Below are 16291 nucleotides of genomic sequence, written 5' to 3'. Positions count from 1 at the left end.
AGGGTGGGAGTAGAGTGTTCTCATAGATGACCTGTTCCAAGAGCTTTGGTATCATCTGGAATCTCCTCGTTTCTTTCTTGTCACATCTCACCTCTGCTTCTCTCTCTGTGTTGGCTTTAATCTTTTAAGTTGCTGTCAACATATTTCAACCATAGTCTTCAGTAGCCCTGAGCTTATGCCCTCAGGACCTCATAACCTGAGAAAAATCCAGTTAAAAAATCCCAGGGAGGAGCTCTGATGGGTCAAATTTGGGTTATGTGTCATCTTTGCACTAATCACTGAGGTCAACGTGGATGAGATGTTATGTTTGAAACCATCTGGGTCAGGAGCTCATCTCTGTGACCAGGGAAGTGGAATACTGTTAGTGGCATGTCCCTCCAAAATCACAGGGTTGCAGTAGGAAAGAGAAATGTCTCCAAAGAAAACAAGTACTGTGGTAGTCAGACAAAATGATAAATATTCATTGCATGGCCAATAATCCATATCACTCGTTTCTTTCTACTATTCCTTCTGCCCTCTTCCTTAGTAAAATAATCTCTCATTTTAATTTGTCAAATGGTCACCCAGAATAAATCATACATTTATAAGCTTTCTTTGCAGCTGGATGTGGTCATGCTACCAAATTCTGACCAATGATGAAAAACAGAAATGTTGGGGCGCCTGGGTGGCTCAGTGGTTTGGGCTGCTGCCTTTGGCTCGGGTCATGATCTCAGGGTCCTGGGATCGAGCCCCGCATCAGGCTCCCTGCTCCGCAGGAAGCCTGCTTCCCTCTCTCTCTCTCTCTCTCTGCCTGCCTCTCTGCCTACTTGTGATCTCTGTCTGTCAAATAAATAAATAAAATCTTTAAAACAAAACAAAAACAAAACAAAACAGAAATGTTGTGTGCAACTTCAAGGAGATGTTCTAAAAGGAGGGAACATGTACTTCTTCATTCCCTCCACCTCCCTTTGAAGAACACTGGAAGCAGTAGCTGTTCTCATTCAAAGCCACTCTTGCCTCAGAGGGTTCTCCAGATCCCTTTGCAACCCTATAAATAGACTCTCCCAGCTTTGCATCCCCTATACTGTTTTGCCCCAAATATGAACACAAGCTCTTGACCACATCTCCTTCTCCAACCATATAATTTTTTTTTTTTTTTTTTGAGAGAGAGAGAGAGAGAAAGAGCATGAATGCTCAAGGGCAAGGGCACAAGTGGTGGGGGAGGGACAGAAGGAGAGAAGATCTTAAACTGGTATAGAGCCCAACTTGGGGCTCGATCTCAGGACACTGAGACCATGACCTGAGCCGAAATTAAGAGTTGAACACTTAACTGACTGATACCCAGGCGCCCTGTCCAACCACATAATTTTTACAGAGGCTTCCATATTCTTGTATAACTCTATTTCTCTGACCACAGTTGTTGGTCTAGGGCTAGACCCCTGACCTAAACATAATAATTCTCTGTTCCCCATACTAGACATAATTCATTGGTCTGGCAATGGTCATTGACCCAGTATGGTCCAATCAGAGCCCTTCCTCCAGATTTTTAACTTGGACCTGGAAAGCTGGTCTCAGGTGCTCTCTGGTGAAGAGCACTGTGAGATGTGAGGCTCCGGAGTTGTTACTACTTCTTGTGTGAAAGAAGCCAGTTTGTATTGGGTGAGAATAAAGCTTAAATGTAGGAAGAAGTCATGATGAAGCCTGGAGAGAATTCTGGAAATATTTCAGTCCTTGGTTTCAGTCAGTTGCTTCTTCCTGAGGTCACTCATATGTAGAGATTACCCACAATTACAGAAATTTGTACTTAAATATCTATATTTATGTTTTTACAATTCTTGTCATATAATGTCATTCAGGCTAACTCCTAAAAAGTCACGAATAATTTTTCTAGCTTTTGTGAAGAGCGTGGAAAATAGCCTATAGATCAATGTCTTAAATTTCTTTAGTGTTCTTCATCAAGCCATCTGTTCTTAGGCTTTATCACCTTGTACTCAAATCCCTTATCCTCTTTATTGTTCTCTTCCTATTTAAGCTAATGTCCCCTCATAAGCCTATGAGATCCCTTATTCCCCGAAGTGCAGAGGCAATAATCAGGGACAAACTCCTGCCAGAAAGACTGTTACCTCAGGCATTATAATTTGCCCCGCTCTCATCCTTAACAACAAAAGTGAAAATTACTCTATCTGAAGGGGCTCGGGTGCTTAGAAAAGTTAACCAGGGACTACATTTAACTTGTAGAATGGAATATTTATTCCATTGCTCTAAAAGTGCTTTTGTTAATATGCTACCTAATGGTGTTCCATTGAGAAATAATTGCCTTTCAAATCTCTGGCACTGAACCCTGATATGTCAAAACTAGGAAGGAATAGAAACTAATAAAACACTGTGTGTCAACTATACCTCAATTTAAAAAAATTAGGAAGGAATAGTATTGCTCTCAGCTAAAGAAGTTAAATTCTGTCTTCAATTACTAACACGTGTAAGAAAAAACAGAAAATGTTGATGTCACTCAGTCAGGTTACTATACCCTTTCCTGTTTAAAGACAACACTTCCTGATTCTGTTTTCAGAACAGAGACCAGGAAAGAGGAGTTTCTCTGTCTTTTCTAGTTCCCCACTGCCAGCTATCATTTGTGATAAAACTAGTGCCACAACAATGGTGAACGACAAAAACTTTTTAGGTGTTAATGTTCTAAGCTGTGGCTGCAGTTCCCGCAGCTATTGCTACTGATGAGAAGGTTCTGGTCTTTCAGCAAAGAGACTCCTCAGACTTTTTAGTAATAGGCTCCTTGAGGTGTCTCTTTTTCCTTCTGGGTTCCTAAAAATATATACTACTGGACATAAGATGAGTCTAGTGAGATTTCAGAGAGCTGAATAAAAGTGAGGGTAAATGGAGAGTGACTTCTGACTGACCTGCCCAGAGGATGGACTCCCCCATCTGTCCTTAGTGGTTTGCAGCGTCTGTTTTAGAACCCTGGGTGATAAGACGTCATTATATGGCCTGTGGTATCTCTTTATGCCCATAAGTCTACTGTCTGCATTTCCAGTGAGCTTCAAGGTGATGGACTGTTGCTCGTCTGAGAACCATGTGATGTACATGGTCTGCTCACGGGAGCCCATGAGGATGCAGCTCTTCTAGACAGTCCTAGTTACCAAGGGCTGGAGTTGTACCCTCAGCTAGATCAGTCAGTTGCTTTTCAGACTCAGGCATACAATTTTATAGCATTTGTCCCAGGTGAAGACTGTGGACTAACCCTGACTCATTACTTCCATTCTGAGTTCCACTCAGGCTGGGAGGCAGAAAGAGTAATAAAAAGGCCGGGGAGTGGGGTGGAAGTAGGGGAGACAGAGAGAGAGACTAGATTTTTCTTTATTCCTGAATAAGAAACTGTTGTTGCTGCTAAATGACTGGGTTAGATGGTGTATTTGGTGGCAAGAGAAAGGTCTAGAGAAATGACTGTGTCTGTAATGTTGGTGAATTTTAAATGTCTACATTCACACCTTTCTCTCCCTTCTCCTTCTCATGAGAGAAGCTGAGGTTGCTGGCAATATGCCCATATTAATAAATCTTGCGTATTTTTCATAAATATTGTCGACAAATTAATAGATTGAGTTCATCATCTGAAAAGTATTCATTGAGCACCAGAGTCTGAATTCCATCGGGCTGGTGCCGTCATGTGCTCTTTCACTAAACCTGACCTGGGCTCAGCCCATGTTTGCTCATCCCATAAAAAGGAGCCCTGGAACTCAGTAAACTCAGTACAACGATTAAAGCAGGTATGAGGTGAAAGGGTCCAGTGCTACAGAATGAAGTAGACTGAGTTCCGGACCTCTGATATCATCTTCTATTTTTGACTCTGAATTTGACCCTGGGACTTGATGACAAGAGTTTACTTCTCTAGATTAATACTTAACCCCTGCCACACCTCCCAATATAGTTTTACACTCACCCTCTGGCTTCATTCCCTGCCAGCTGCCTGTGAGTAAATACTCGGGTCCCTGCCCCTAGACTCCTGCCCGAGCCTGGCCTGCCTTCCTCCTTAACCCCCTGGGAAAAGAAAAATCAGACACTGAAAGCCTTCACAATACACTATTTAATATAGCAAAATGGAACATGTTTCCTATTAAAGTATATGACCCGAAGGGGGGAAAAGAATCTGAGTCACTTAAAAAAAAAATTGTTAGGGGGCTCCTGGGTGGCTCAGTGGGTTAAAGCCTCTGCCTTCGGCTCAGGTCATGATCGCAGGGTCCTGGGATCGAGTCCTGCATCGGGCTCTCTGCTCGGCGGGGAGCCTGCTTCCTCCTCTCTCTCTGCCTGCCTCTCTGCCTGTTTGTGATCTCTGTCTGTCAAATAAATAAATAAAATCTTAAAATAAAAATTGTTAGGGTTTTTTTCTTTTTTTTTTTCTTTTGAGAGAAAGGAACATAAGAGTCATTTCTTTTGCCACTGAATAAAAAATCTTTTGAACTATGTACTTGGGGTGCCTGGGTAGCTCAGTCGGTTAAGCATCCGACTTTTTTTTTTTTTTTTTAATAAACACATAATGTATTATTAGCCCCAGGGGTATAGGTCTGTGAATCGCCAGGTTTACACACTTCACAGCACTCACCATATCACATACCCTCCCAATGTCATAACCCCACAACCCTCTCCCTACTCCCCTCCCCCTGGCCACCCTCAGTTTGTTTTGTGACATTAAGAGTCTCTTATGGTTTGTCTCCCTCCCCATCCCATCTTGTTTCATTTATTCTTTTCCTACCCCCCAAACCCCCCACGTTGCATCTCCACTTCCTCATATCAGGGAGATCATATGATAGTTATCTTTCTCTGATTAACTTATTACGCTAAGCATAATACCCTCTAGTTTCATCCATGTCATCATAAATGGCAAGATTTCATTTCTTTTGATGGCTGCATAGTATTCCATAGTATATATATACCACCTCTTCTTTATCCATTCATCTGTTGATGGATATCTAGGTTCTTTTTTTTGTTTTTTTTTAAGATTTTATTTATTTATTTATTTGCCAGACAGAGATCACAGTAGGCAGAGAGGCAGAGAGAGAGGAAGGAAGCAGGCTCCCTGCTGAGCAGAGAGCCTGACGTGGGGCTCGATCCCAGGACCCTGGAATCATGACCTGAGCTGAAGGCAGAGGCTTTAACCCACTGAGCCACTCAGGCGCCCCGACATCTAGGTTCTTTCCATAGTTTGGCTATTGTGGACATTGCTGCTATAAACATTCGGGTGCACGTGCCCCTACGGGTCACTACGTTTGTATCTTTAGGATAAATACCCAGTAGTGCAATTGCTGGGTCGTAGGGTAGCTCTATTTTCAACTTTTTGAGGAACCTCCATGCTGTTTTCCAGAGTGGTTGTACTAGCTTGCATACGTACAACAGTGTAGGAAGGTGCCCCTTTCTCTGCATCCTCACCAGCATCTGTCATTTCCTGACTTGTTAATTTTAGCCATTCTGACTGGTATGAGGTGGTATCTCATTGTGGTTTTGATTTGCATTTCCCCTGATGCTGGGTGAAGCATCCGACTCTTGATTGCAGCTCTAGTCATGATCTCTGGGCCCTGGGATTGAGACCCAGATAGGCTTGACAGAGCCTATCAGCAGCTCAGAGTCTGCTTGAGAGTCTCTTTCCTTCTGCTCCTCCCATTGTGCGCCTGGGCAAATGTTTTCTCTCTCTCAAGTCTTTAAAAAAATGAATTATGTACTTAAAAACTATATTAATTTTGATTTATTAGAAGGCTGGCTAATGGAAGTGGGATGAGGGAGACTGAGGCCAAGCTGGGGAGAAGAGGTGGGAGGAGCAGCCCCAGCAGACCCCAAAGCCTTGGGAGATAAGGCACCTAGAGGCCTGGATCCACACCGTTGCTTGGAATCTAGGAAACCAAGTGCCAATAATTATTTTGTTACACTAAGCATTTTTAGGAAAAGTGTAATCTTTAGATACAGATAATTATTGGATAGGGGTCTACTTGGTTTTAGAGAAAAATTTCCAGGTAAATCAGTAGCTGCAATAAAAATCTAGGTTTGTAGTCAAGGCTTTTAATCAATAGCAGAGAAGAATATTTTTCTTTTTTTTTTTTAATTTGATGGTTGAATTGATTTTATTAAGTGATTCACAAGTCAGACAGCATCCCATAGAGCAAGTAGAGGGGAGCTCCCACATATTTTCTCTTAAATATATAGTTGTCTCCGGATGTCTGGTTGGCTTAGTCAGTTGAGCGGCTGACTTTGGCTCAGGTCATGATCCCAGTATCCTCAGATCGAGTCCCGCACCAGGCTCCTTGCTCCACAGGGAGCCTGCTTCTCCCTCTGCCTCTGCCTGCCACTCTGCCTGACTGCTCTCTCTCTCTCACTCTAACAAATAAATAAATTATATATATATATATAAATTAAATTAATAAAATAAAATAAAATAATATATATATAGTTGTCTCATTCCAAGCACTTTTTATTTTAAAGAGGCCCACTGCTGACATTTGTGGGGCCTGAGCAAGAGTACAAATAGAGACCCTATAAACTGTATGTCTAAATATTTAAAAGCTAGCAAGTTAGAGGTGCTTGGGTAGCTCAGTTGGTTAAGCAACTGCCTTTGGCTCAGGTCGTGATCCTGGAGTCTCGGGATCGAATCCCACATTGGGCTCCCTGCTTGGCAGGAAGTCTGCTTCTCCCTCTGACCCTCCCCCTTCTTATGCTCTCTCTCTCTCAAATAAATAAATAAAATCTTTAAAAATAAAATCCTTAAAATCTTTAAAAATAAAAGCTAGCAAGTTGTTAGATAAAAACGTTTTATTCCCACCTTGACAAATTCATTTTCATAATAACTTGGAAGGCCAGGTTCAAATTTAGAATAACTGGACTCCTGGGGTTGTTTCCTGGAATATGGCAGAGCCTGGTGAGCTGGCCTATTGTTGATAGTGTTCACCCTAGGGAGTCCAGACCCAGGGAAGAGTCCTATGCAGGCTCTGGAAGCTGGCTCAGAATATTTGGACCGGGAATTCCAGACTTCCAGGTACCCAGAGGGTGCTCTAGAAAAAAGTACCTGGCTTCTGGATACGCCTGTCTCCAGATTCTATAGACTTTTCATTCTAGAGAGATATGGCCAGAAGAAGGTCAGAATGGTGCCTTTTCAAGTTCAGGTCTCAGAGTAGAGCAGCCCCTTGTACTAGCCTCAGGGTGGTATGATTTGTCACCTGGGAATCACTGTTTATAATTTCTACTACTAATTCCCTGTCCTTGTCTTTTCTAGTCTATTGTCTCCCCTCAGAACACACAGAAGCTTCCTATTGTTCTGCTCAGATACTAGTTTTACTAAATAGGACACAAAGATGGTGTCTTCCATTAGTTCTGTCTTTGATTCCAATTCCCTCTACTAATTATCTGGGACCTTTTTTATTAGCAAAGTTTACCCATGGGAGGCCTGTCACGGAAGAAAGAACGTGGGTGGCAGTAAGTATTTGGGAAGAGACTGTGTTTTCCTTTAACTGAGGTGAAGGCCTTTGGAACTGTTCCCAGGATTTGTGGCAGGTTCCACCCCTTGGGTCGCGGGTTGGGGGAGGGAAGGCTGTGGCCCCAGCAGCATTCCCACTGCTTGCTGGCCACAGCTGGGGAACCAGAAAATGGACGATGGACCGGGCCTCTGAGCAAACCATTTTAAATAAAAGGCAAAGGAAAAATGAACGTCAAGACCATCGTCACATGAGTATGTATTTGGTGGGCACAGAGCACTACAGAGGGCCCCTGTCAAACTCAGAGGGAGAGAGACTAAAAAGGGAATACACACCTCTCAGTAAACTGTAACCCATGACGGTGTGAAGGTTCCGGAGAGATTAAAAGGAAACTGCCCAAAGCCCGTCCTTCTGCAGGGTTAAGCTCCACCACCCCCCACCCCTACCCCCCACCCCATCCCCCACCAGGGATTCTGGGGCTGGGGGGCGGGCCTTGTGCTTTTCCTTGTTCCTGATTGGTTCAATGGGTCTATCGTTTCATGGTCCCTACCGTGCGATTGCTGTTTTGCATCACATGGCTCCAAGATGCAGAACAACTTCTTTTCATTTTCCCCAGAAAATACTATTCACATAGGTTATTAGCTTATGTGTTCGGCTTGCTGAAGACTTGGAGGCAATGGGGAAGTTTTATAATTTCGTATTGCTTGGTCCTTTGTTTTCCGTTAGACCCCTCATTTTCCTGACCATGATGCTTCCCTTTTATAATTTGATTTTCCTTATTTTATTACAGCCCAGATTGCATTAATGTGTCCTTCTGAATTATGGATTATCTGTTTCAGTTCCCATCCTGAGACTCAGAAGAAATGACAGAGGCTTGCAATGGCCACCACTCCCTTTTTCCAGTTCTGTGAGGGAAAGGAGGCAGTGAGAGAAATGTTTTCTTTGTCCTATGAATTATATCATCTCCTTTAAAAGGCAGCATCTATAGTCAGTTTTGGTTTTAAATGACAATGTTTTCTTTCTCAGTTTACACAGTGGTCCCAAAGAAATCTATAATCTCTCTAAATTCTTTTAGTTCCTCAGTTATGTTTAGTACCAACTACATTTAAAATAATAATAATACTATTATAAGTGTATTATAATAAGTGTAATTTTAATTGCAATATTTTTTATATGATCAGATACTTAAAATAGGAATAATTATTACAATAATTATTACTATTGGCAGTAGATCAATTTCTCTTCAAGGACAATTGAAGGCTTTTGAGCAGGGGAATGATTGACTAGACCTTGGTTTTATTTATTTATTTATTATTTTTAAGATTTTCATTTATCTATTAGCAAGAGAGAGAGAGCACAAACACAGGAAGCAGGAGAGGGAGAGGGAGTAGCAGACTCCCCACTGAGCAGGGAGCTGGATCCCAGAACCCTGGGATCAAACCTGACCCGAAGGCAGACACCCAACCAACTGAGTCACCAGGCGTCCCTTATTTTGTTTTTTGTTTTTTGTTTTTTGAGAAGGTTCTACACCCAACGTGGAGCCGAACTCACGATTCTGAGATCAAGACTTGAGTTTGACCAACTGAGCCTCCCAGGTGCCCCAGCTAGACCTTAGTTTTAGGCAAGGCATGAGGAGTGGTAAGAGAAGAGAGAGATTGTAGGCAAGAGAACAGCTGGGGAGTTATTTTACAGTAGTTGAGGTCAGAGGTAATGAGCTAAGATTGTGGTTGTGGAGAAAAGGTAATGACTCAGCGCAGAGGTATTGACAATGGATTCAGACGTTTAAAAAAACCCCAAACAACTAGCCTAGGTTTAGGGAGGGACATTAGTAACGAGCCGAATCTGCAGTATAATCTGAGTTTTGTGTTTGTCCAGTGGTGAAGATAACACCTGGAATAGGCCAGAGCAACACCAACTCCCTGGGTTGTGTTTCTGTGCTAAGTGACTGTCATCCACTCTTTCTCAGTGTTAGAAGCTGTTTGCTGCAGGAGGGCCTGTAAATACTTTTCATCTAGAGAAGGAGAGGAGGAGGAAACTAAAGATCAAAAGGAAAGCCTTGGAGGAAGCAGGAAATCAATGACAAAGTGTACTGTACGGGTAGCAATAATCAGCTCTTACAGCTTCTTTCAGGAATGAATGTCTGTAGTCAAAGGCCACATTGTCTTGTTGAGTCTGTATCACCTTCCATCTTCCTTCTTGGATAAGGTGAAGGACATGTGTCAGACACAGAAGGATTTGGATTACTAAAGCCTAGTCTTGCTCATGAAAGCTCCCTGAGGGCGATGATTATATCTTTGTATGCCTTGTGCATGGTGGGCACTTAAAAATAGGGACAGAATTCACTGAATTGTATTAATTCCCCTTTCACTGAGTTTTGTTGCTCCTGTAGAGGATCTAGACAAGGAGGCAAGTGGTCTGGTGCTATATTCAGTATCATTTACTGGCAAGTAAGAGCAGAGCTGCCAGCTGTGTGTGATCTCTGGCCTGAGGGAGGGGGAGAGGGGCACCACCTGTGGGGAGCTAGCCCACTTAGAATTTGTGACAGGTCCAACATTAACACTTGGCGACCTTCATCTAACTGGGTCTCATTAGTCAGCCCTTTAGTTTGCCTTCCTTTCTCTTCCCGTAGTCGATGCCTCCTTTTTAAATGTCCCTCAGGTTTTACACTTTTCTCTTAGGTACTCCTGTAGTACTTTACTCATCCATAGATCCCTCCCTAGTTCTTGGTCTTGTTCTACCCAATTCTTCTGACCTTAGGGTCTCATCTCTTCTTCAAATGGGAAGATTCCCTAACACACTAGGGCAAGTGTAACCTGAGGTAACCTAAGTAATGATGACATTTTTCTTCTCCTTTTTAAAGAAAATTTTATTTATTCATTTGAGAGAGAGAGACAGATAGTAACAAGAAATAGTGAGAGAGAGCACAAGCGGGTTGGACAGGGAGAAGCAGGCTCCTTCCTGCTAAGCAGGGAGCCTGACGTGGGGCGTGATACCAGGACCCTGAGATCATGACCTGAGCCAAAGGCAGATGCTTAACCATCTGAGCCACCCAGGTGCCCCAATGATGACATTTTTCAATTCCAGATTATTTTCCAGCTCAAAAAACTATCATCTGTTTACTTCTCTGTGAGGAGTTGCTATGATGCCCAGGCTTGTCCACAGACCATAAGTTATGTGGGAACTAATGTTCATCATTTCAGTAACCTGGAAAGCAATAGACAGAGGATATATTACTGAGAAAGATTCTGGTAGAAGCCAGTTTGATATAGTCACTCAATCCTGGAGCTCTCTGATACGGGGGAAAAGCATATATTTATAATTTAGAAAACATTCTTTGTGTGTAGTACCTATAGAGTTCAACATGCACCATTAGTCACACAAAAAAGGGCAGTTCAGTGTAGTTTCACATCTTCTATCTCCTGAATATTCTGTCAGTTTCCAGTAGCCTGAATTTGGCCTGTCTGCCAGGTCTGACCTAGTCAGGGGACACAGCGACTTAGTCACTCCATTGCCTTGCCTCTTCTCATTGCCTCAGCCAATGTTGGCAGTCTAATTATTTGCATTTTCTCCAAAGCGGAGGGTGTGTTGCCTGTGAGATACAGAAGAGGCTGACCCACCTGGCGGGTGTTCCAATCAGGTTAAGGTTGCACTCGCTGTCTGCAAAGCCTCAGGAACAGGTTTTTCTTCCTCACCCACCTGTTGCTAGGCCTCTGATGGCCAAAGAAGCCCATTCTCACACCCTCAGGGGATTTGTCGGGACCAGAAAAGGAACACGCCCAACCTTGCCAAGAGCCCTTTAGATAAGGTCCTAACGTGGTTCTCCCGGGAACCAGCACTTGGAATAATTGAGAGCTGATAAGTCTTATTTACAACAAAGTACCTGCAATCTTTAGTGCTCATAAATCCTGGTGGCCGGGACTTTCTACCAGAGCTCCCCTAAAGCCTAGTGCTAGGAACCTCTTAGAAGCTGCAGGATCAAAAATGGTTCACTGAACTCTTCTCTCTTGCTGTTTTATTATTCCTAGGTTTTTTCAATTAGTTGATTAAATAGTTGGCTTATTAGAAAATACCTGTGAAAAACAATTCAAGGCAACTGTTAGATTCCAACTGGTAAATACATTCATAGTTTGGGATTTTACAGGAAGTCTTTAAAAGGAAATGATACAGGTTGGGCCTTGAATTCTGGGGAGAACATTTATGGCCAGAGGAGAGAAAGCTGGATGGTAGTATGGTGGTGTGGTCTCATTGGCTTGCTAGTGCTGATTGCCCATCTCTTTTCCAAGTTCATGTTCAGTGACGTAGTAGCATGAAATTGTAATGGATAGGCGTATTTACAGCATGGAAGTTGGTAAATGCTAAAAGTCGGAATTCTTTCCTCCTGGAAAGCTGCTTGTTAATATTTACCAGCATACCGCTGGTGGTGAAGAATGTAGAACACAAATTGGCAAGCCATATTCTGGAGTTAGGACTAGGCTGGGGTCAGATTATATAGGATCTTACAGGGCAGACTAAGGATTTCTGACTTTATTCTATAGATATTAAAGAGCTGTTGATGGGTTTTTATTAGTTGAGATGCTTTTGGTTACAGATAATAGAAAAACTGAATTCAAAATGGCTTAAGCAATAAGGAAGATGTATTATGTCATATAATAAGAATTCCAAGGAGGACCCCTCAGGGTTGGCTAATTCAGCAGTTCACCCAAGACCCAGGCTGTTTTCATCTTTTTGCTCGGCCATCCTTAGTATGTCGTCTTGTCCCCTGACCAGGACAACAGTTCCAGATCCAACAACAGTCAACAGCAGCAGAGAGTCTTTTTTAATTTCTCTCTATCTCTTTGTAAGAGCAAAGAAGTCAAGCACATTTCCCTGAACCTCACATTGGTCAGAACTTTATCATATGCCTAAACCAAGCACTGACAAGGGGATTGAAACCTCATAATTGGCTCAGATCTCTCAGTGTTTCACCCATCTCCTTTCCATGCAGCCTCTACCTCTGTACTGGAGCCAATCTCTTCGGTAGCCTGTGGTCATGTACAGAAGGGTGGCCACTTGAATGTAATCAGGGTTCTATAAGCAAGGAGGAAAAAGGGGCACAGACATTGGTTAAGTAAAGAACAGGATGCTGCAGCTTTTGAAAAGAGAGAAAATATCAATGGAGTATTTTAGGAAGCATAATTTCGCAATAGTACACAAAGACACAGAGGTCCTACGAATATAGAGACTCAGTTATACTATTATGAGTCTGGCTGTGACTCTTTTTTTTTAAAACTAGGCTGCACACACAGTGTGGAGTCCAATGTGGGGCTTGAAGATATAGACCTGAGGTGAGATCCAGTTGGATCTGGCCAACCAGTTAAGCCCTGAGGCATCCCTGGATGTGTCTCTGTTAAGAGTCTGATATATGCTACCAAATCAGTGGTTCTCAACTGTCAATTCATTCATTCATTCAATATTTAATGAATGTGTAGCATGGGTCAAGCACTGTGTTAGGTACTATAAACAAAATGATGAACTTGTGGAGCTTCACAATCTAATGGATAAAGCAAATATCAGTAAAATAATCCACAAGTAAATGTGAATTTATAACTTGGTTAAGTGTTGCAAAGGAACCCAGGATATTTGTTTTCTCTTTTTAAAATTGAGGTAAAATTCACACAGTGAAATGCACAGAGCTTCAGTATACGATTTGAGGTACATGTTTACACATGTTTACAGCTACCCCATTAAGACAGAGAAGATTTCCATCATTCTAGAAAGTTTCTTCATGCCCTCCTACTTCCCCCAACCCTCTGCCATAGGCAACCATGGGTTTTTTTGTTTTTGTTTTTGTTTTTAAGAATTTATTTATTTATTTAAGAGAGAGAAAGAGAGCATGAGAGGTGAGAAGTGTAGGGGCCTACTTAGCCAGAGTGACTTTATCTCGGTTAAACAGCCATTTTGTTGTTTTGTGCAGTAAAACTTAAACTGACCCTGTCCCCCACCCCTTCCCTGAGGAACTTACTTAAAAGCAAATCTGGGAAACCAGTAAAATATGGTCGACCAGTCCTTGCGAACAGAGCCCAAATACAAGGATGGGTCAGGTCAGGTGGAGGTAACAGAGCCCAGAATACAAGGACGAGTTAGGCCAGGTGGAGACAATCTCATTGGCCAGGCTCAACCACATGGCCTTTGCTCTATAAAAGCTAGTCTGTGAAGCTGGGGGTGGTCGATCTCTCCGTAAGAGACATCACTGGTCAGTTGGTTTGATTCTCCGTGCTGGTGCAAAATAAAGTTTTGCTTGACCTTCGCTTTGTATCAGTCTCGCTCCTTTGATCACAGACCCCATCAAGAAGGTCAGAGGGAGAAGCAGACTCCCCACAGAGTTGGGAGCCCGATGTGGGACTTGATCCCGGAATTCCAGGATCTACCTGGGCCAAACGCAGTGGCTTAATTAAGCAACCAAGCCACCACGGTTTAATTTCTATTTTCAAGATTAACCTTTGTCTCTTCTCAAACCTCATATAAATGGCTTCTTTTGCTCAATGAGTGATTTTGAGATTTATCCATGTTGTGTTTAAAGGGAGTTCATTTTTAAGATATGTGTCCCATTGTTTGATCAATTTATTTGTCTATTTTTCTGCTGGTAGACATTTAGGATATTTTCAGTTTGAGTCAATTATGAATAAAGCAGTTTTTGAATATTCATGCTTTTGTGTACATATGTTTTCATTTCCATTGGGTAAATACCCAGGAATCGAATTGTTGGGTAATAGGGTAGAAATGTGTTTAGCTTTATAAGAACTAGGTATGTTAGAACTAATAAAGGAATTCAATAAAGTTGTAAGATACAAAATCAATATACAAAAACCTGTTGCATTTCTATACACTAACTTATGACGTATCAAAAAAGAAAGTAAGAAAATCCCATTTACAATTGCATCAGAAAGAATAAAATACTAGGAATAAATTTAGTCAAGGAGGTGAAAGACTTGTACACTGAAAACTATAAGACATCAATGAAAGAAACTGAAGAAGATATAGAAAAATAGTCCATGCTCAGGGAGTGGAAGAATTAATATTGTTAAAATGTCTATTCAAAGCAATCCGTAGATTCAGTGCAATCCCTATCAAAACTCCGATGACACTTTTCAACAATCCTAAAATGTGTATGGAACTACGAAAGACCCTGAGGTGTTAAAGTAAACTTGAGAAAGAAGATCCTAGAGGCATCATGCTCCTTGACTTTAAACTATATTACAAAACTATTATAATAAAAAAGTAAGATATTGACATAAAACCAGACACATAGATCAATGCAACACAATAGTGAGCTCAGAAAGACACCCACATATTCTATGACTTGCAGTGGGGCCAAGGACAGTCTCTTCAATAAATGTTGGGAAAGCTGTACAGCCACATGCAAAAGGATGAAGCTAAACTACAATACACAAAATATCTTACACTACACACACAAATAAACTCAAAATGGGGTAAGGACTTGAATTTAAGACCTGAAACCCTAAAACTCCTACAAGAAAACATAGGTGACATCTGTCTTGATTTTTTTCGGCTCTGAGTCCAAAAGCAAAAATAAACAAGAGGGACTACATCAAACTAAAAACTTATGCAAAGAGCAAAGAAAATCAAAATCATCTATCCAATAATGGGTTAATGTCCAAAATACATGATGAACTTACACAATTTAATAGCAAAAAACCAATCTGATTAATAAATGGGCAGAGGTGGGAGCCTGGGTGGCTCAGTGGGTTAAAGCCTCTGCCTTCGGCTCAGGTCATGATCCCAGAGTCCTGGGATTGAGCCCCACATCAGGCTCTCCACTCAGCAGGGAGCCTGCTTCCTCCTCTCTCTCTGCCTGCCTTTCAGCCTACTTGTGATCTCTGTCAAATAAATAAATAAAATCTTAAAAAAAAAATAAATGGGCAGAGGATTCAAACATTTTTTCCAAAGAAGACATGCAGATGGCCCCCAGACACATGAATAAGTGCTCAACATCAGTAATCATGAGGCAAATGCAAATCGAAACCACAATGAACTATCCCCTCACACACGTTATGGTGGTCATCATCAAAAAGAAGAAATAACAAGTGTTGGTGAAGATGTGGAGAAAAGGGAACCCTTGTGCACTGTTCGTAGGAATTTGAATTGGTGGAGCCAATATGGAAAACAAGATGGAGTTTCCTTTAAGAATTATAAATAAAACTATCAGATGATCCAGCAATTCTATTTTGGGGTATTTAGCCAAAGAAAATGAAAACACTAATTCAAAAAGATATATGCACCCCATGTTCACTGCAGCATCATTTACTATAACCAAGACATGGAAACAGCCTAAGTGTCCATCAATAGCTGAATGGATAAAGAAATTGTGGTATACCGGCATACATATATATATATATATACTTACACAAACATGTTTTTATATATATAACATATATATAGGAACATTATTCAGCCATAAAAACATGGAATCTTGTCATTTGTGACAACATAGATGGACTTTGAGGGTATTATGCTAAGTGAAATAAGTCAGACAAAGAGAGATACTGTATGATTTCACTAATAGGTGAAATCTAAAAAAAAAAAAAAAAAAAACACAACATTTTTCTTAGGTGTTTTCTTTTTTTAAAATTCTTTTCTTTTCTTTTCTTTTTTTTTTTTTCTTTTTTTCTTTTTTCTCTCTTCCTTTTTGAACCTCTTTTTATCCCCTTTCTCCCCACTCACGATTTTGGATCTCTTCTAATTGGGTTAAAGCATATTTTCCTGGGGTTGTTGCCACCCTTTTAGTATTTTACTTGCCCTTTCATTTACTCTTATCTGGACAAAATGACAAGACGTAAAAATTCAACACA

Source organism: Mustela nigripes, chromosome 14 (genome assembly GCF_022355385.1).
Source record: "Mustela nigripes isolate SB6536 chromosome 14, MUSNIG.SB6536, whole genome shotgun sequence".
Lineage (NCBI taxonomy): Eukaryota > Metazoa > Chordata > Mammalia > Carnivora > Mustelidae > Mustela > Mustela nigripes.
This window is presented reverse-complemented; position numbering follows the sequence as displayed.